The sequence below is a fragment of the Lepisma saccharinum genome, chromosome 1 (genome assembly GCF_977018435.1).
Source record: "Lepisma saccharinum chromosome 1, izLepSacc3.1, whole genome shotgun sequence".
NCBI classification, from domain to species: domain Eukaryota; kingdom Metazoa; phylum Arthropoda; class Insecta; order Zygentoma; family Lepismatidae; genus Lepisma; species Lepisma saccharinum.
Genome location: NC_139229.1, coordinates 66,524,803 through 66,546,228, shown reverse-complemented (window position 1 = coordinate 66,546,228; position 21,426 = coordinate 66,524,803). Strand labels below are relative to the sequence as shown.

Below are 21,426 nucleotides of genomic sequence, written 5' to 3'. Positions count from 1 at the left end.
TACCATATTTTCACATACCGACAAAAACCCAAGGATACAGCCCAATCAGTTGACCTCGGCACGCCACTGTTCTTTAGGTTTTTCCCGATAGTGTAGTAGCTTAATCCCTTGCCTTGCAATCAAGGAGGCCGGGGCTCTATTTCCGGTGGAGGCACATTATCCAGAGGTTAGATTTGATTAGATTTTTGTTTAGCGTCGCTTTTCTGCCACTTTGGCTAATCGCGAAAATGAGGATGAGTAATGTGAACATTGGTGAAGGGACACTCACAAAGAATACTCATACCGGTATTCGAACCCGGTACCCCTAGCGTCGTTTAGCGTTGTGCTAACCACTCCACCGCAAAAGTCTGCTCCAGTGGTTCGGATGAGACTTCCAACTGTATGGTCAAGTCCAGATTAAGTTGGACTGTTAACAACAATTTCGTCTATTGTGAAAGTGACAGTGACTCTCCTGTCTCTCTTTCTCTCTCTCTCCTGTCTCTCTTTCTCTCTCTCCTGTCTCTCTTTCTCTCTCTCTCCTGTCTCTCTTTCTCTCTCTCTCCTGTCTCTCTTTCTCTCTCTCCTGTCTCTCTCTCTCTCTCTCCTGTCTCTCTTTCTCTCTCTCCTGTCTCTCTTTCTCTCTCTCCTGTCTCTCTTTCTCTCTCTCTCCTGTCTCTCTTTCTCTCTCTCTCCTGTCTCTATCTCTCTCTCCTGTCTCTCTTTCTCTCTCTCTCCTGTCTTTCTCTCTCTCTCTCTCCTGTCTTTCTCTCTCTCTCTCTCTCCTGTCTTTCTCTCTCTCTCTCTCTCCTGTCTTTCTCTCTCTCTCTCTCTCCTGTCTTTCTCTTTCTCTCTCTCTCCTGTCTTTCTCTCTCTCTCTCTCTCCTGTCTTTCTCTTTCTCTCTCTCTCCTGTCTTTCTCTTTCTCTCTCTCTCCTGTCTTTCTCTTTCTCTCTCTCTCCTGTCTCTTTCTCTCTCTCTCTCCTGTCTCTTTCTCTCTCTCTCTCCTGTCTCTTTCTCTCTCTCTCCTGTCTCTCTCTCTCTCCTGTCTTTCTCTCTCTCTCTCTCTCTCCTGTCTTTCTCTCTCTCTCTCTCTCTCTCCTGTCTTTCTCTCTCTCTCTCTCTCTCTCTCCTGTCTTTCTCTCTCTCTCTCTCTCTCTCCTGTCTTTCTCTCTCTCTCTCTCTCTCTCTCTCTCTCTCTCTCTCCTGTCTTTCTCTCTCTCTCTCTCTCCTGTCTTTCTCTCTCTCTCTCTCTCTCTCTCCTGTCTTTCTCTCTCTCTCTCTCTCTCTCCTGTCTTTCTCTCTCTCTCTCTCTCTCTCTCCTGTCTTTCTCTCTCTCTCTCTCTCTCTCCTGTCTTTCTCTCTCTCTCTCTCTCTCCTGTCTTTCTCTCTCTCTCTCTCTCTCCTGTCTTTCTCTCTCTCTCTCTCTCTCTCCTGTCTTTCTCTCTCTCTCTCTCTCTCTCTCTCTCCTGTCTTTCTCTCTCTCTCTCTCTCTCTCTCTCTCTCCTGTCTTTCTCTCTCTCTCTCTCTCTCTCTCTCTCCTGTCTTTCTCTCTCTCTCTCTCTCCTGTCTTTCTCTCTCTCTCTCTCTCCTGTCTTTCTCTCTCTCTCTCTCTCTCTCTCCTGTCTCTCTCTCCTGTGTCTCTTTCTCTCTCTCTCTCTCTCTCTCGCATTTCTCCTTTCTTGTTTCACGTCTTTCTCTTAATACGTCCCTTTCTTTTCTCACTTTTAGCTTTCGTGCCGCAGTTTTTTCGGCGTGTCTGATTTTCCCAAGCGTCATGCCTCTGCAGACAACCATGTGCAACAAGTGCAACTTCTTTGTCAGACGTTTCACAAATGTGGCCTCACGGTCGAAAAAAACACAAACATCGGAACATCCTCCTGGGTGTTTTCAAATACTTATCTCAGCCAACCTCCGTTGCGGAGTGGTTAGCACAACGAGCTACTAGGGGTCCCGAGTTCGACTCCCGTTATGGATGTTCTTTGTGGTAGTCCCTTCAATTTCATGTCACTCCTCATTGTCGCCATTAGCCAAAAGTGGAAGAAATGTGAAGTAAAATAACCTAATTCAATCAATTGATTATCTTTAAAGAACTTATTTGAGATCAGTTTCCGAAGGATTATTACTGTATTACTTAAAACAAAGTTGCTAATTTCAAATTGATTCAAATGCAACACTCCTTATGGCTCTTAAATAATGACGCCATGGGGAATTTGATTTTGACCCCTCTTGCAAATGGGTTACTTCATTTTCACAGAATGAAATTCTCTTTTCTCCAAAATATAAAGTTTAAAGATCGTGGAAAAGAGAGATTATCGCGCTTTTTCGATCTCTAAATAAGAAATCGTCCATGAAATGTACTAACTTCGTCCTACACGAGCACGCTTTAAGCAGGGTTGTTGTGGGTTCTATTGGGTTCCTCTGGAGGACCGGAACCTTTTTCTTGCACAATTTAAATTCGGTCAAAGTTGCGTATTGTTTCATTGAAAAAAGTTCCTGGATCGTATTTTAATTGATCCGGAAAAAAGGTTCCTGGACCGTATTTAAATTGATCCGTAAAAAAGGTTCCTGGACCGTATTTAAATTGATCCGTAAAAAAGGTTCCTGGACCGTATTTAAATTGATCCGGAAAAAAAGGTTCCTGGACAATATTTAAATTGATCCGGAAAAAAGGTTCCTGGACAATATTTAAATTGATCCGGAAAAAAGGTTCCTGGACAATATTTAAATTGATCCGGAAAAAAGGTTCCTGGACAATATTTAAATTGATCCAGAAAAAAAGGTTCCTGGACAATATTTAAATTGATCCGGAAAAAAGGTTCCTGGACAATATTTAAATTGATCCGGAAAAAAGGTTCCTGGACAATATTTAAATTGATCCGTAAAAAAGATTCCTGGACCGTATTTAAATTGATCCGGAAAAAAGGTTCCTGGACCGTATTTAAATTGATCCGGAAAAAAGGTTCCTGGACCGTATTTAAATTGATCCGGAAAAAAGGTTCCTGGACAATATTTAAATTGATCCGGAAAAAAGGTTCCTGGACAATATTTAAATTGATCCGGAAAAAAGGTTCCTGGACCGTATTTAAATTGATCCGTAAAAAAGGTTCCTGGACCGTATTTAAATTGATCCGTAAAAAAGGTTCCTGGACCGTATTTAAATTGATCCGGAAAAAAAGGTTCCTGGACAATATTTAAATTGATCCGGAAAAAAAGGTTCCTGGACAATATTTAAATTGATCCGGAAAAAAGGTTCCTGGACCGTATTTAAATTGATCCGTAAAAAAGGTTCCTGGACCGTATTTAAATTGATCCGGAAAAAAGGTTCCTGGACAATATTTAAATTGATCCGGAAAAAAGGTTCCTGGACAATATTTAAATTGATCCGGAAAAAAGGTTCCTGGACAATATTTAAATTGATCCGGAAAAAAGGTTCCTGGACAATATTTAAATTGATCCGGAAAAAAGGTTCCTGGACAATATTTAAATTGATCCGGAAAAAAAGGTTCCTGGACCGTATTTAAATTGATTCGAAAAAAAAGGCTCCTTGACCGTATTTAAATTAACCCGAAAAAAAAGAGACTCCTGGACCGTATTTAAATTGATCCGAAAAAAAAAAGAGGCTCCTGGACCGTATTTAAATTGATCCGAAAAAAGTCTCCTGGACCGTATTTATATTGATCGGAAAAAAGAGGCTCCTGGACCGTATTTAAATTGAGCCGGGGAAAATGTCCCTGGACCGTTTTTAAATTGAGCCGGGGAAAATGTCCCTGGACCGTATTTGAATTGAGCCGGGGAAAATGTCCCTGGACCGTATTTAAATTGAGCCGGGGGAAATGTCCCTGGACCGTTTTTAAATTGAGCCGGGAAAAATGTCCCTGGACCGTATTTGAATTGAGCCGGGAAAAATGTCCCTGGACCGTATTTGAATTGAGCCGGGAAAAATGTCCCTGGACCGTATTTGAATTGAGCCGGGAAAAATGTCCCTGGACCGTATTTAAATTGGGCCGGGAAAAATGTCCCTGGACCCTATTTAAATTGAGCCGGGAAAAATGTCCCTGGACCGTATTTAAATTGAGCCGGGAAAAATGTCCCTGGACCGTATTTAAATTGAGCCGGGAAAAATGTCCCTGGACCGTATTTGAATTGAGCCGGGAAAAATGTCCCTGGACCGTATTTAAATTGGGCCGGGAAAAATGTCCCTGGACCCTATTTAAATTGAGCCGGGAAAAATGTCCCTGGACCGTTTTTAAATTGAGCCGGGAAAAATGTCCCTGGACCGTATTTAAATTGAGCCGGGAAAAATGTCCCTGGACCCTATTTAAATTGAGCCGGGAAAAATGTCCCTGGACCGTATTTAAATTGAGCCGGGAAAAATGTCCCTGGACCGTATTTAAATTGAGCCGGGAAAAATGTCCCTGGACCGTATTTAAATTGAGCCGGGAAAAATGTCCCTGGACCGTATTTAAATTGAGCCGGGAAAAATGTCCCTGGACCGTATTTAAATTGGGCCGGGAAAAATGTCCCTGGACCGTATTTAAATTGGGCCGGGAAAAATGTCCCTGGACCGTATTTAAATTGAGCCGGGAAAAATGTCCCTGGACCGTATTTAAATTGAGCCGGGAAAAATGTCCCTGGACCGTATTTGAATTGAGCCGGGAAAAATGTCCCTGGACCCTATTTAAATTGAGCCGGGAAAAATGTCCCTGGACCCTATTTAAATTGAGCCGGGAAAAATGTCCCTGGACCGTATTTAAATTGAGCCGGGAAAAATGTCCCTGGACCGTATTTAAATTGAGCCGGGAAAAATGTCCCTGGACCGTATTTGAATTGAGCCGGGAAAAATGTCCCTGGACCGTATTTGAATTGAGCCGGGAAAAATGTCCCTGGACCGTATTTGAATTGAGCCGGGGAAAATGTCCCTGGACCGTATTTGAATTGAGCACGTATTTGAATTGAGCCGGGGAAAATGTCCCCGGAACGTATTTGAATTGAGCACGTATTTGAATTGAGCCGGGGAAAATGTCCCCGGAACGTATTTGAATTGAGCACGTATTTGAATTGAGCCAGGGAAAATGTCCCCGGAACGTATTTGAATTGAGCCGGGGGAAAATGTCCCCGGAACGTATTTGAATTGAGCCGGGGGAAAATGTCCCCGGAACGTATTTGAATTGAGCCGGGGGAAAATGTCCCCGGAACGTATTTGAATTGAGCCGGGGGAAAATGTCCCCGGAACGTATTTGAATTGAGCCGGGGGAAAATGTCCCCGGAACGTATTTGAATTGAGCCGGGGGAAAATGTCGCTGGACCGTATTTGAATTGAGCCGGGGGAAAATGTCCTCGAACCGTATTTAAATTGAGCCGGGAAAAAAGGTTCCTGGACAGAGTTGAAATACTTTAAACATAAAGAGGCTCGACACAATATACCCTTACTTACATTTTATTTCTTTTCTCCTTAACCAATCATCAGATCTCTTTGACATTTTACACTAAGTTCAATGAAATAATGAGGATTTCAGAAAAAAATACATGAGCACTAAAAAAATTTACAAATGCCTATAAAAACACTAATAATGGATTTGTAGCCTAATTTTTGTGGTGGGAAAACTAGGTTACGAAAATCTGAATTTTCATCATGTGGGTATGATGGAACCAAAAACTTTTGATGTTGAAAATCGTTGCAAAGACATGCTCTTTCTCTACAAAAAAAAGAAGTTTTTTTTATTCCTTCTAACGAAAATTTTAAGTTTTTTGGAAATTGCCTTAAATTTGTCAATCCGTACCAAATGATCCAGCACTGGTAGCTTGACCATTTTTAAAATTCTTGATTTGTTTGTCGTTGTAACCCCTGTACAAGGGTAGTTCAAAACAGGCATTTTTTTAAAACTAGACTTCGTTTGAAAATCGCGGCCATTTTTGTTTCATGACTTGCAACATTTTTAACGTATGCAGACAGTTGCGAAAATTATAACTGTTTTAAGAAAAAAATATAGAAATCTGGGTTAAGAAACATTGTTTTCTGTACATTTCAGGCTACATTTTATGTTCGTTATCTTTTTTCAGCATATCTAATGCAAATGGCTGAAATTTAGGGTCAAAACTGACTGATATTGGGGAAATCAATGTATAGGATATTTTTTTTAGTATGTAAGCAATGAAATATCAGAGCTATAATTTTTGTTAGAGGAAACGTGTACATCCAAAGTTTCAGCAGAAAATATTTGACACACAGCCGTATCCACCTTTTCTTTGATAATAGCTACTAACGGGCTTACTATGCTATTCGTATGTTGCAATTAATTAATACGTACAATATTTATAATTGCATGATAGTTCATTAGAAGTAAATAATTATAATTGTAACTAATAACGTAAATGTGTCTGTTTTTGCCAAACTTCTCCCTGTTGTAACTTCGTTATCATGTAATAGCAATCTCAAAATTTTTAAAAGGTACCTCTTTATGTAGTAAATCTAAAATTTTATTAGGTTCCCAACCAGATATTGGTTTGATTTCAGTTTTAAGTCAACTTTATGCACGGAAGGCTAATCGAGACTGAACCTACAGTTTATTAAAGTGGGATCCGAACCAGTATGTGCCTCCACTGGGTATCGAACCCGGGACCCCTTGATTACAAAACGTCGACGTAACCACTATGCCATTGGGAAGACCTTTTTAACCACACACACATTTGGAGCCCAAATTTTGAGAAAAATGAGCATTTTCAAAGAGCTTTAACTCAATGCGGAAACCAGTAACAGAGCTAAAATATTTTCTGCTAAAACTTTGGATGTATATGTTTCCTCTAAAAAATTATAGTTCTGATATTTCATTGCTTATCTACTAAAAAAATATATCCTATCCATTGATTTCTCTTCAAAATTCAATATCAGTCAGTTTGACCCTAAATTTCAGCCATTTGCATTAGATGTGCTGAAAAAAGATACCGAACATAAAATGTAGCCTGAAATGTACTGAAAACAATGTTTAACTCAGATTTCTATATTTTTTCTTAGCTGAGTTATCATAATTTTCGCAACTGTCTGCATAGGCCAAAAATGTTGCAAGTCATGAAACTAAAATGGCCGCGATTTTCAAACGAAGTCTAATTTAAGAAAAATAATGCCTGTTTTGAACTACCCTTGTACAGGGGTTACAACGACAAACAAATCAAGAATTTTAAAAATGATCGAGCTACCAATGCTGGACCATTTGGTACGGATTGACCCTGAAATTTTAGGCAATTTCCAAAAAACTTAAAATCCAGATCTTAGTCCGTACGCTAAATGTACGGCTTATTAAAATTTGCATTTGCTGTTTTAACCCTAATATTTCCCCAAGAAATTCTTAAACCAAGCGTACGAACTTGGAGACAAAAGTACGGTCCGTTTGCAATGTGCGTACGGCATTGTCGCTTTCAAAAGTTTGCAACGCTTCCAAAGCGAAGCAAGGAGATCGGCTAACTCCAGTCGCACATTGCGCAATCCCGTTTCTCTCACTGTTCCTTGCTGGAGCCTCCTCGCGTCACTACTTGCGCAGAGACTTGTTCTCGTTCGCCTGGTCTATAGTTAGCTGGTACAGTACAGTACTGATTTTCCATTGTTTACTTTCATTTAAATATAAATATCATCACAATGATAGTAAGACGTGTCCTAAAGTGATAGTATAATGTTAAAATTTCATCTTCATATACCTAATAGTTTCTGTGAAAAAGGAACATGTTACTACAATTTAACTAACTCTTACATTGTCCAGACAGACAATTGGAATTCCCCTTAAGGCACCCCCAAATTAGTCTGCGCACGCCTATGCTTTAGACCTCCCTCTCGTTCAACTCTTCACGAAGAAAACTGTATCTCTTGTGCGTACGAGGGTCACTATTTATATTTTGAGCCTAACAATGAAAAAACAGGAATTTGGCATTGAAAACTGCTTTATTGTTTTTCGAAGTATTCTCCTTTATGGTCAATACACTTTTGCATTCGTTCGAACCATTTGTCAAAGCAGTTTTTCCAATCTTCTTGATACACCTCCATAATATGGTTTTTGAACGCATCAACGGCGTCTTCCGCAGACTAAAATCGTTGTCCACGCAATTTATTCTCGACATTCGGGAACAAGAAGTCATTGGGTGCCAAATCAGGACTGTACGGCGGATGACCCATCAATTCGATTTTTTGACTGTTCATAAAGTCTGTTGTTAGACGAGATGTGTGACAGCTGGCATTGTCTTGATGAAGAATGATCCGACGGCGTTTGTTTGTTTTCCGTATTTGACCAAAGACCTCTGGCAAACAAATTGTTGTGTACCATTCAGAGTTGGCCGTTCTACGTTCCTCTAAAGGCACAGTTGCCACATGACCAGTTTTCCCGAAAAAAACAGGCGACCATTTGTTTCGATGTGCTTCGAGCGCGAACAAGTTTTGTTGGATTGGGTTCATCTTGAAACACCCATACAGTCGACTGCTATTTACGTTCCGGCTCATATGCATATATATCTATGATTCGTCACCTGTTACAATCTTATATACGTCTTTTGAAGCACCACGATTGTATTTATTGAGCATTTGTTTGCACCAATTGACGCGAGCGTCTTTTTGAGTTTTTGTCAAATTGTGTGGGATCCAACGAGAACATACCTTTCTCACAGCTAAATGATCATGTAATATTTTATATATGCTGGTGGAACTAATGCCTATGGTTGCCTCAATCTCACAGTATGTCAGATGACAATCTTGCAGTATTAGGTTTTGCACAGCATCAATGTTTTCTTGAACAACAACTGATTTTGGACGACCTTCGCGAATCTCGTCGGTGAGCGAATGGCGGCCACGATTAAATTCGTTATACCAGCGTTTCACAGTGGCAAAGGATGGAGCTTCATCGCCAAATGTGGAAGTAAGTTGATCGATGTACTCTTGTCTTGATAATTCACGTCGAAAATCGTAAAAAATCATTGCAGGAAAATGTTCACGAGTTAATTCCATTTTATTGTTGTCGCGCAACAATAACAACACAAATGAAGCTATTGACAAAACATTTGAAGTACGTTATGGTCAATAATGCCAGACGATTCCGTGCAAACGTCAAATCGCGCCTAACTTCAATCAGTGTTGCCAAGGCTCAAAATATAAATAGTGACCCTCGTACAAGAAACGATAGTGATTTATTAGCAGAAATCTATCCTGTCCCAGTTACGTATCTCTGGAGCGAGACCGCGCATAGCGCCAGAGAAGGGGAGGAAATAGAGTGGGCAGAGAAGCAGTACGCGCTGCTGGAAAGGCTGGTAACTGCAGTCGCTTTCCACACCCCCCACGCAATTGGGTTCTCTCACGTGTTCATTGGTGAGGCAGTCTCGCATCACTACTTGCGCAAAGCCTTGTTTTCGTTCGCCTGCTCCAGAGATAACTGAGACTGGGTATACCTCACTTGGCAACTCTGGCCAAGTAAGATTCCCCTGCTCCCAATTTCCAATCTTCTCTTTCCGTATTATTATCCACTTCGCAGAAAGTGAAACGTGATCCAAATGCTAGTTTCCGTGCGAAAACAAGCTTGTCTGAGCGATTGTGTAGGCAATTAATCTGATAGCACTTAGGAGCCTTCATCAGCAAGAACTGTCTCGTAGATGTGTGAGAAAAGCACGGTTCAACATATCTCATGATGCATGTTGTATAATGTTCTTGATGTCTTCAGAAACTCGTCCATGCCACTAGGAAAGTGAAGCAGAAGTGTCAAATCTTATTCCTGTACGACTAGCAATGTACAGGGTGGTCACAAACTACTGAGCACACTTCAACGATGAGTAGTAAATTAACAAAGTAACTTGTTTAACTGCAATGTACATAACAGAGCAGCTAATTTTTTTTATAGCATACGTACGAACTTTAATTCAAATTTCAAAGTAGTTCAATATGTGCTTCATTTATTGTAAGTGCAATATCCAATCTGTATTCGGTTTCTCGCCTTGCGTTTCTGAGTTATTAGTAGAGCTAGGAATTTTAGGTGCAAAAATTTGCCAATAAAGGTGCAAAAAAGGTGCCAATTTTTGTACAAAAAAGGTGCTAAAATAGGTGCTAATTTTCAAATGTAGAATTTATTGTGAGCAGTCCATACATATACCGTATGATTCAACTTGTCTGGATAAACACATAGAGTATTCTCGGTTTTAAATCGTGTAATATAACTAAGCAAAGAAAATTATCTGATACATTACAAAGCGACATAAAGGAAAACATGCTTCTTCTTAATTGCTTAGAATCAGTCATCTCGAAAACTGTTAAAATAGATTACATTAAAAATTTCTATGTTCTTCTGAGTGAGGCTACATCTGCGGTCACTAAGCAGATACTTGTAAGTTGAAAAAGAACGTTCAACGTCAACAGACACAAGTGGTGCGTATTTTGTTTTCAACCGGTAATCCACATCCTTGCTGGTTGCGACTTCTTGAACATCAGAGTTTTTGGCTAAACTTTGTTCTAACTTCTCTTTCTCGACCCCTTGCAGCTCTCGTTGCACATCCATCAAAACAACCCACTGTGCTTCCTTTTCAGGACACTGCTCCTCCAGTTTCGTGATTGCAGTAGTAAGGAAAGAGAAGCCATGTACAATATAGAGTTCATCTTGCAATTCCTGTTTAAGTGCAAGTTTTTTCGCTTTTTCTACAGCCGAGGAATTACTAGGCAAAGCATCTAAAAATTTCGATATTGTATAGAAATGATTGCAAATAAACACTACAGTTACCCCACCTAGTGAGGATGGGAGAGGGAGCTAGTGGAAGTTTCGTAATTTCTACGTACTTCTGTATTCTAGAAGGAGCCTTTTTCAGTATTTTCTTAATGCTAGAAACAAATTCGTTCACATACGTATATTCATCTTTAAGAGCTTCACAAACTCGATGCAAAGCATGAACAAAGCAGGTCACATGTTTTAAGTTAGGATACATATTCTTCAGATTAGAAAATGCAGCTAACATGTAAGATACTTGGTCTGTAAGAACTAACCACACACTATCATATTTTACACCCTCCGGCCACAATACAAAACATGCATCATCGAAACTTTGCATTACACTTGCATTATCTGTTTTGCCGAGAAAATAAGTTTTTAAAAGCATGGGTTTCACTTGATGTCCATTGAGAGGTGCTACTAAAATGTTCAAAACGTACCTGTTTTGCCTATCTGTGGTTTCATCTAGTATGAAATAGACTGAATGGTCAGCTACTACTTGCCTGATCTGCGAGATTTTAGCTTCATAAAGAGGTTGAAGGTAAGATTTCCTTAAGGTGCTCTCATCTGGAACTGACTTCCCAGTATATTCTTGCAAATATGATTTCATGACAGGATTGTTAAGTTTCGAAAGAGATATTCCACACGCTAAAAATGTCCTTGCTGTCCAACTGAAAAATTCATATGTATTTCTGGAACTCGAAGATGCAAGCGCCTTACCAATGAATTGCTATCGCTTCCCACCTTTACCATCTCGTAGTTCTTTATTCCTGACGTGCTTCCCATTTTGTATATGCTGCACAACCCGAGTGCGTTGGTGTTTGTCATCAAGAGCAATAGAAATATCACACATATCACACCTCAGAACAGATCAATCACTCTGAATGCCGTCACCGCTAAACTGTTTAACAATGTCCTGCAGTTTCCCAACATTTACTTTATGTTTTGGCATGGTGAACAAGCAAATCCGATGCATCGATCAGTCGATCACAGACTTCAGCAGTTACCTTGCTCGCTGAGACGGGAGAAGGAAACGAAAACAAAACAGCTTTCCTACAACAAGTCGTAAACAATACAGCATAGGACAAAAAGAGCACAACTTCTAGCAATTGTAACGCATCATTGTTGGCACTGTTTAAAGTCCGCGCGCTTACTACATTAACGTCCAAGAACTGAAGAAAGCCGATTCATTGTTGTGCGGTACACAAGAATCGAGTGCCAAGAAGCCGTGCCTCAAATGTGGGTGGGGTTAAACAGCACGCGAGTTGTATTACAAAAATGATAAAGATGCAAAAAGGGCGGAAAGGTGCAAAAGATTCTGAGATTGTGAAAAAGGTGCAAAAAGGTTCTGAGATTGTGAAAAAGGTGCAAAAAGGTGCAACCGAAACACCATGGGTCGAGTTCAATACATGCTTATTTTGGGGATGAGTCACTTTTTTACCCATTTTCACACAAAAAAATTTAAGGTGCAGCACCTAAAATTCCTAGCTCTGGTTATTAGGCCCGTCTTGTTCGCTGCACTTTTGACACACTTGGGTTGTGCAGCTGTACTCCGGTGTCAGGCTGGTGCAACAAAATGACGTTCGGCCAAGTAGATGAATAACTGTGTTCAAGTTCAGAAGATTAAAAAATTGCCTGCTGCTTTAAACGTTCATTTGATTAGTTAGCACACACCACGTGACCATACACCACACCCTACACCGCTTCAGAACGTAGTGCAAACGGTGCAGACTCCAAATGCAATACTTGACACCAAATCGACGAAGTGGACGAATCTGTGTTGCACCGTGTAACTAGACGGGCTAGTGCAGAGCGAGTCAAAAAAGTGCAGTGAACTAGACGGGGTTATTGTTGCAGGTTTTGGTTGCACTAACACCAGTGATAGAAGTGAGTGGAGATGCAGGGGGGATTGCATCCCCCCAGCTGTCCAAATTTTCGTAAAGCAGCTCTCATTGACACCATGTTAAACCATAGGAGCATCCCTCCCAGCTAACTCCATAGCTCGACCAAACATCCCCAGTTAGCATTTGCCACTTCAATCCGTGAATAATACGATCTTTCTCCCCCTCTAAAAGCAGCTTGCATAGTTTATCTTTAATGATCACTATTTTTTTCCCCGCGATATACTGTAGACAAGACATCTAGTAGAGTCGTCGACAATTCAACACACTTTATACGGTTGGAAAGGCTGATTCTTTAACTATTCACCACTGATACACTTGTTTGTGGTGTTTCTCTACGTTAATCGAGACTAGGAGAATGAATAGTTAAATTAGACGAAAGAGCTAACTCTAACATCTAGGATATCACCGGGACTCGAATCTGAAACCTCCTGCTTTCTAAATCGTGAGTCGAACCCTCAGCGCGCCCAGTAATCGAGATCACAATTAACAATGTAATTGAACATAACATAAAAGTTCTCGGTGTTTAATTAAAAGGATAAACAGAAAATTTACTCAGAACCGTTAAGGTAGGTTACCCGTACCCAAGGACATCAACCAGTGCGTGAAATCCAAACACTTATTCATCCTTGGATGCACCATAATATAGCAGCGAGCATAAAAGGTACCGAAAATCTTACTGTTACTATACATCCAATGGGAGACTTTCTTCATAAAAAAAAAAAACCAGCTGCCAACTCATAATTGTCACTAGAAGTTTTTTTCATTGTCAAACTCCTTCACCTCTTCCCTTGAAACTGAGGTCACACTCTGGAGGGTGGATAGGGTCTCTAGTTGTAAATAAATGCATGCATCGGTCTCGACTCGTCTGGAGTCTCGAAATACATAGCATAAGCAAGATATAAACCGCACAGAAGCGTTTTTAGCATATACAGTATTATATAGGTCATTAAGACAGACAACTATTTTCAATAAAAATTTCTGCTCGAGCACTTGAAAGACTTGATTTTGTTCACCCTGAATATATATGAAACCACGCAGTACAAGTTAACGGCTTTTGTATAACCAGTCATACACATCAGCTTGGTATGTCTAAAGAAGCTGCAAGATAAATTTGGTTTGGGTATTCTTTTCAATATCCAGAGCCGGTGCTAGGGAGGAGCAACTCCGGCAACCAAGCCCCCAAACCAGATAAAAATAATTGTTTGTGCACGGTTTATTAAGAGTTTATAAGACGCTGGTGCTTCCAACTAAGCAACTAATTTGATTTCACCTGACTTCATGGGTGGTTTTAATATACCTAAAAATATACAGAATTAATTAAATCATATTTTGCGCAAAGTACTACATAAAATTAGCGTTCAAATCTTTAAGTAAAAAATAAATAGCTAATGTGCACTATTAGTTTATTTACGAATCAAATCATGAAGTAAAAATATTTTATATGAAACAATGTGAATTCATTACAGCGTCAACATTCAATGAAAAGCAATTAAAATAGAATTAAGATAATGTTATTGGACAGCATTAAAAATTACCCCTTCATAAGTAAAACAATAGAATTATATTGAACACACAGTTTTGTAATTAAATATAATGGGTCACCCCTGTCGGATGGGGAAAGGATACACTAATTTGGCATCCTATAGGCCTAATTCTTGGTTTTAACATTCAACATATTCTGCCTAAGCTTTTGTTTTTAAGTCCACTTTATGCACTGGGCCTTCAGTGCTCCTCTTATCGAACCCGGGAACCCTTGATTACAGAAACATTTTGGTCATAGGCCCCGCGTTTATTGTATACCCCACGCCCCGCATCCACCTAGGGGCGGTTCTGCCACTATCGTAAGTCTGTCTCCATTTTTACGAAGTCATCTCGACCATCCCTAATGGTGAAAAACTCTGGTCACATTATTATCCCTCTAGTGTTACGCCAGTAATGACACCAGAAAAAAAAATGGTCTGAAAACTAGGGAAGAATATATTTCGTGGGAAGTAATTTTATACACCCGCAAAAAAGTAAAGTAAAAAAAGTAAAGTGCTCCCCTGTGCTTAGCACCACGCCATGAAGGGTAACGCCTCACACTCTCTTGATCCGGTCATGAGTGGGGATGATGTGATCAGCATCACGCCCCTGACCGCCTTTACCTCCCAGGGTTTCCCCCAGGTACCCATGTTATTCGACGCTGGGTGGGCGCCGGGGCCGCTTCCAACGTTAGAAAAGTTCCCGGATTTGAACCGGCCGGGGATCGAACCCGGGACCTTGAGCATGGTAGTCAGACGCGTTACCGACTGAGCCACCGCGGCCACATTTTATACACCCGCACATACAATAAATAAAATTGCATATTGGGCTAAAATTGCATTCAGTTAACTTAGTTTTCAGGGTTTGTTGATAAGGACTGGACAATGGGAACGTATGCAGCCGGCTACCCACGTCTAGCCTGGACACTGCTGTGGTAATTGCACAACGAAATGTGCTCGCGTATGTGCTTTGTTCACAAGAGAAGGCCAAATTAGTTTATAAACCGAAGAGAAGTAAATTGAGAGAGAGAGCGCGCGACCATAATACTAAACAGAGACTGTGGTAAATTTAGCCATCCTTCGTGGCGGAATGGTGAGAGTAACGAGCCACGAAGCCTGATGTTCCAAGTTCGAACCCTGGCTGTATCATGATTTGTCCCAATCATAATTTTCCTCTTTATCATTCATCCTCGTCGTTGTGATTAAAGCAAGAGGTAGAAAAACATCAAATAACCGCAATACAGAGAAAAATCGAACTCTAAATTCCCGTAAAACCAGAATTTCATTTCTCTGACTGCCAGCTTGAATATCTATTATCCCAATCTTTTTGCTAAGAATAATTTTATTAAGAATTGTTGATTTAGTTATGCTAATAAATATCCAATATATTACCAAATCCGCAGATAACTAGAAAAAAATATAGAAATATAAGGAAGACATTTCATAACGTTCACCTAGACATCATTTCTGTTTACCTGATCTTCTTCACTGATGAATTATCATAGTAACACCTAAAATTATAAGCAAAATACCTCTAGAAATAAGGAAATTGTAACCAAACTCTAATAATGATCTGAGACTACATTTTTACAATGACAACAGTGATGTGAACTAGGATTATTTGTAGATATATTTCTCCAAACTTTTGGACTGTTGAAAGTAGTTAACGTCTTTTGGTTGAATTTCATTCTCAAAATTGCATGAACTTAAAAATTAAATTCAAATTGTCCCAAATTAATGTGAAGATATATTGCTTGAGCTGTTCTGTTTAAGCCTGAATATACCGGGTGGTCCAAAAGTCCCGGAACGGTGTGAGAAATACACATCGAATCATGCGCGCCGACTACGTGGGTGCTCCGGGGCTCGAGCACCCACATAAATAATCTTGTGGGTGCGCCGCACCCACAAGATTTTTAGTTTGGTAAAAACAAAATAAAATAAATATTTCTCACTTGCCATTATCAAAAAATAATAAGCAATTAAACATTGAGATGGAAGTTAAAATTTCTAACCTCTAAAACATTATTGTTTCAAATGTGTTTGTGGAAAGACAACCAAGCAACACATCCCCCCCTTCCTTGCCTGTCTCTGGCCAAGTCAAAGGCAGTCCCCACAATAACAATGGAAGTGTATTGTATTTTGAATAGAATCCCGTCTTCTCGGCTTGCTTTGATATTTCCTTACAAGTGACACACTACAATACGCCCACTCCATTCGTCAACAATTGTTTTAAAATAACTACTTGCCGATATTGAGCACTAATAAAGAATAAACCGAATGGTGATTCTTCGTGAATTAATATAATTTGTAAGACATTCGCCAAAGAGGCTAGCAGTGTTTCAATCGCTACAAGAAGCCAACGAATATGGTGTTGTAAAAAACATTCCCAGACTGACTTTGCGACCATTCGGTCCCACAAGGTGGTGTGTGAGGGTAAAATCACTACAATCGTTGGAAAGTAATTATGACGTTCTCTTAAAATTTTTGGAAGATCTGTCAGAAGAAAAAAGTGAAGTCGGTGGGAAGGCTAGTGGATATTTTTCAAACCTACATCAATTCAGATTTCATATTTTCCTGAAAATGTTAATTTCAGTTTTCGGCAGGATTGAACAACTTCATTCTTCTTTTCAGAAGAAATCATTGTCATACCGAGAAATCAAAACTTCGGTGGAAAGTTTAGCTGCACAAAGGGATATATTTTCTGAGTTGTGGAATGAAACCATGAGGAAAGGGAAGGAATTGAACATTGATAACGCAGTTTTGCCTAGAAAAAGCAAGATGCTAGAACGCTACGACGAAGGTAGTGATCCTTATACGTATCAAACGCCGGAGGAAATGTACAGACAAATATTTTTTGAAATAATTGATGTGGCTGTGGATTTGCTAAATCGTAGATTTCAAACAAAGGTTTTGGAACTTATTTCACAACTTGAAGCTTTTGCTATCGGTCAAATTGGTGCTGATCGAATTCTGCAGTTCTATGGGACAGACTCTGATAAAGACAAGCTAACATTGCACAGGGACATGTTTCTAGATGTGTGCAGAACGAACAAATAAAAAGTGGCCAACTTGTCAGACATTACAAATATTTTAAGTAGAGAAAACAGTGGTAGTATGCGTGAAATGCTCACAGAATTTGTGAAGTTTGTACGGGTGATTTTAACTATACCTGTTACTTCTTGTACTTCTAATCGGTCATTTTCAGCACTTAGACGATTGAAAACGTTTTTGCGGTCAACAATGACCCAAAAAAGATTGAATGATTTGGCAATTTTGCAAGTTCATAAAGAAATTACTAAAAATATTGACATTACCAAAATTGCAAACAAATTCATAAGTGCAAATGACGTAAGAAGGAATGTGTTTTATATTGAAAGTTAACATGTCATTATTATTATTATTATTTGGTACATAAAATTAGTCATTTTGTAGTTTCTGTTCACAACAAAATCCTTGCATAGTTCTTTCTGCAATACAATTAAAATTATTTGCATTTATGAAGTTTTTCCATTTTAATTTGTATGAATGTGGTATTTTCTTTTAGTAACGTGTTGATAATATCATTGCATCTTGCAATCATTGTGCATGTAAGTTGTTTAAAGTATAAAATACTTGATAATTGCAGATCTAACCGCCATTGATATGCACCCACAGAAATTTTGGAAAGTCGGCGCCCTTGCATCGAATCGGAAAACGAAAAAATACGTGTAATAAGTGAAAGAAAGCTATTCAATGATATTACACTTGATTCCCCACCCCCTCCCCTGGGAGTGGAGCGGGGGCAACTGTGAAATTTTAAATGGAAACCCCCATTTTGTATTGTAGAATCGGAAAGAGGACTTCATTCAGAGTCCAACGAGCTATCAACCATCCTCCTAGCTCAATTAGGAACTGAGATATGGCGATTTTAACAGCTGAGTACCTAACCATGATCCATCAATAGCTAGTGTAATTGTAAGCCATGGAAGGTGGTGCTGAAAAGATTGCGAGATGTGTGAAAATTTGAAAGTTGGAAAATTATCATCGCTCCTATTAAAAAAAAAAAAAAAAAAAAAAAAAAAAAAAAAAAAAAAACACCGCACACCCTATCCTTCTTTGGATTGTATGATAACCAAGGTAGGTATTAGAAATGTTCTAAGGATAGGACTTCATCAAGATTGTCGAGAATATTTATTAATATCTTCCCCAGTAAGTCCAATGGGACGGACAGACTTCAAACCCCGTCCCTGCATTGAAGTGGAGCGCAACAAAGGCTATTTAACGTCTCGACTGTTCACATGTCTGGCTCCGGAAACGGCCGATGTGTTTTCAGTAAAATAAAGATTCGACATCCAACTCTGGTTAATAAATTGACGGACGATGTTGTATTTCTTCCATTGGTTCAAAGTGCTTTGAAAGTTTTTGGCATTTGGCAGTTGCATGACCTTCAGATTCAGAAGTATTGACAATCAATTGGGCATCCAAGTTGAGATAATCTAGTTCTCACTACGTGGTTCTGCCAGTGAGTGGTTTGAGGAATTGGCACGAGGCAGTTTAATCGGTCCCTCGATAGGAATGGTTAAGTAAGATCAAGAAATTTGAAGTCTTTATTTCCCAGTATCAGTGGCGGCGATTAGGGGGACAGCCCCCTATTTTTTGCCACTTTGCTCCCGTACTATGCTAAACCGTATGTACTAAGGGAAAGTATACTGTCCTTCCCCCCAAGTTTTGGAATCCAGTCGCCGCCACTGGCCAGCATGCATGGAAATATACCGAATTGCCAAAACATTTTGTAGTGCACTGAAAGAAATATGTCCACAAGTAGAGAATTGTGCAATAAAAAACATGCAAGAATATGTATTAATATTTTAATGTTAGCAGCTAAATCTGAAAAGTCCGAAGAATACCACAAAAAGCAATCTCTTAAGTAGAAATCTGTATCAAAGATGATGTAAAATGTTGTTCCACCCTCTCCAATGTCGGGGCCACCTAGGGTTTTACTGTAAAATAAAATATGGACTGTGTCAAATGTGTGAGGAATAGTCCCGCGTTACATTGTTTTTCCCGATATGTGCATGGCTTTCCAGAGTTTTTTTTTTTTTTTTGCAGATTGCATGTGAAGTTTGTCGCTTTCTTTAATCTTTAGGCTAATCGCGACGATGAGAATTTTTTATTACATGAAATGTAAACATGTTTTTAGCAATATATTTCCTATCTTGTGCATTACTGTTTAATATTATTTACTTACATTTGTTGTTCTAAGCTTGAGTGCGACTAAATTCAGTAAATTAACGCACCCTCGCTCCAATCATCTCCGAATTAGTGATGATAAATATTTGTTAGTCCTTACACTTTCAAAAGAAAAAAAACACGCAAAATTTCTTGTACGCTCTGCAGAAGAGGTAATTTCGGGACTTTTTACAAAAGTGTTCTCAAAAACAGGTGAGATCACTTAATCACTCTCAACTTTCTCTAGGTTACGAGTTTCAAATTCTGGAAAGGGGGGGGGGATTGAAAAGTATGTACGTTTAAATTTTTTGGCTATTTCTATACCAGACCATTAAATAGACCATTATGCACACTGAAATGTTATTACAATATCAGCTCTGTAAAGAATTAATTTTATAGATACACCATTACGAGTAATCAAAGTACGTTGTACGTCCCTATTTCCTCGTCATATCCATGGTATTCGAAACTTTTTGTGAGGAGTGTATATAAAAGAGAGAATCTGTTTTTGAGAAACATTTCATAAAACAGTTTTTAGGTTTAAAAAAATCAGATATCAGGAAAAGTGTAATAATTTCAGGAAGTGCCAACAGGAAGTGTGACGAAAGTTCCCATTTCAGAAACTGATTTTTTGCGGTGGAATATTTGAGTGGAATCCATTCCCAACTCAGGAAGCTCTTCTAATTGCCTAAGGAGAGGAGGAGATGGGGAGAAGTAAGAGCAGAAAAAAGTAGGTAACGCTTTACGAGGAATTCGTTGAAGTCTCTCTCCCCTTGTCACTCAATTTGCCGTAAATATGGGTGAATTAAATTAATATTCATAACTTACATGATTATTTAGGACGAGATGAAAAAAATACCATTATATCCGCTAATATATTTTGAGTGTTCTAGATCTTTTGCTTGTAGAAAACAGTTTCATTCGTAATGTTTGAAGGGTGGGGTGCCAAATTTGGCCAGCATGTACATTTCAATTACGCTCGGTCTTCTGTAACTATATTGGTCCCAGTGCTCAAAGTGAGGACGAATGGTGTCCTCCAGGTAGCAAAATTTTAGCAATACATTCACTCAGCTCTTGTCACCATAGCAGCTCCCCAAGAGAGCACACACTCCCCCGCTTATTAATAATTAATAATTTCCACTTCAAGCGCTGGTTAGTCCAATACATATGGTCATAGACATGCGGAGGGATGGAAAGGGGCTACCCCCGGAAAATGTATGTCAACCTAAAAGTGTATATTTTACGCATACAATTTCATTTGTCACAGTAATTTGTTAGTTATTACAAGGGCATTGTAGAAACATAACCTCATGCTGAATGGGTGTTTTTTGACGGGCAACAGTATTATGGGGTAATATGCTTCGGTAGCTCTCCCCCCGAAAAAAAATCCCATGTGTGCCCTCCCTTGCGAAGTTGAGGATGAGTGGTGATATGATGAAGGGCTCGCAAAAAAACACCCATGCCCAGGCCGGAATTCGAACCCGGGACCCCTGGCGTCGTAGCGCGTTGTGATAACCCTCCGCCAAAGAAGTCTGCTTATAAAGCATTGGCCTGACGTTTTTTGGTCCAGTTTTCTGTGCATTATTTTTGTACAGAAATGTTCTTTTTAATTCTTTAATATCTTATTTTAAATTTGTGCAGTCATGTCACTGAAACATCCAACAGGTAAGATCAGTTCCTGAGATGGCAATGCTTTCATTGAGATGGGAAATCGTAAATCGGGCTAACTGTAAATGGATACTATCTGTATTACCTTGTTTCCATACGTCGTCGCTGTAATCAAGGGGTCCTGGGTTCGATTCCCGGTAGCTCATAATGGTTAGGATCCCACTTTAAACTGTAGGTCCAGTCCCGATTAACCTTACTGTGCCTTACTCAATCAATCAAAAACATTGCTTTCATAATCACAGAATATTAATAACTTTACGATAGTGTTGCACTTGAACTCGGCATTGATTATCCTGAAGTTTGGGTTCTTTCAACTCTAAAAAACGAGTGCATGCGAACTCGTTACTTGAAACAAAACGCACGTGCTACACTGGACGTGAAACTGTCCTACAGTTTGCAAGGTCGTGCGAAATTCATCAGTCTTCAT

At 39.5% G+C, this 21,426-nt stretch overlaps 1 protein-coding gene across 1 annotated transcript in view; it reads left to right on the top strand.

The window, feature by feature from the left end:
• The window catches only part of LOC145996041 (protein rolling stone-like), a 115,125-nt gene that overhangs the window by 3,835 nt on the left and 89,864 nt on the right, over positions 1-21,426 (top strand). The gene's annotated exons all lie outside the window — the stretch shown is intronic.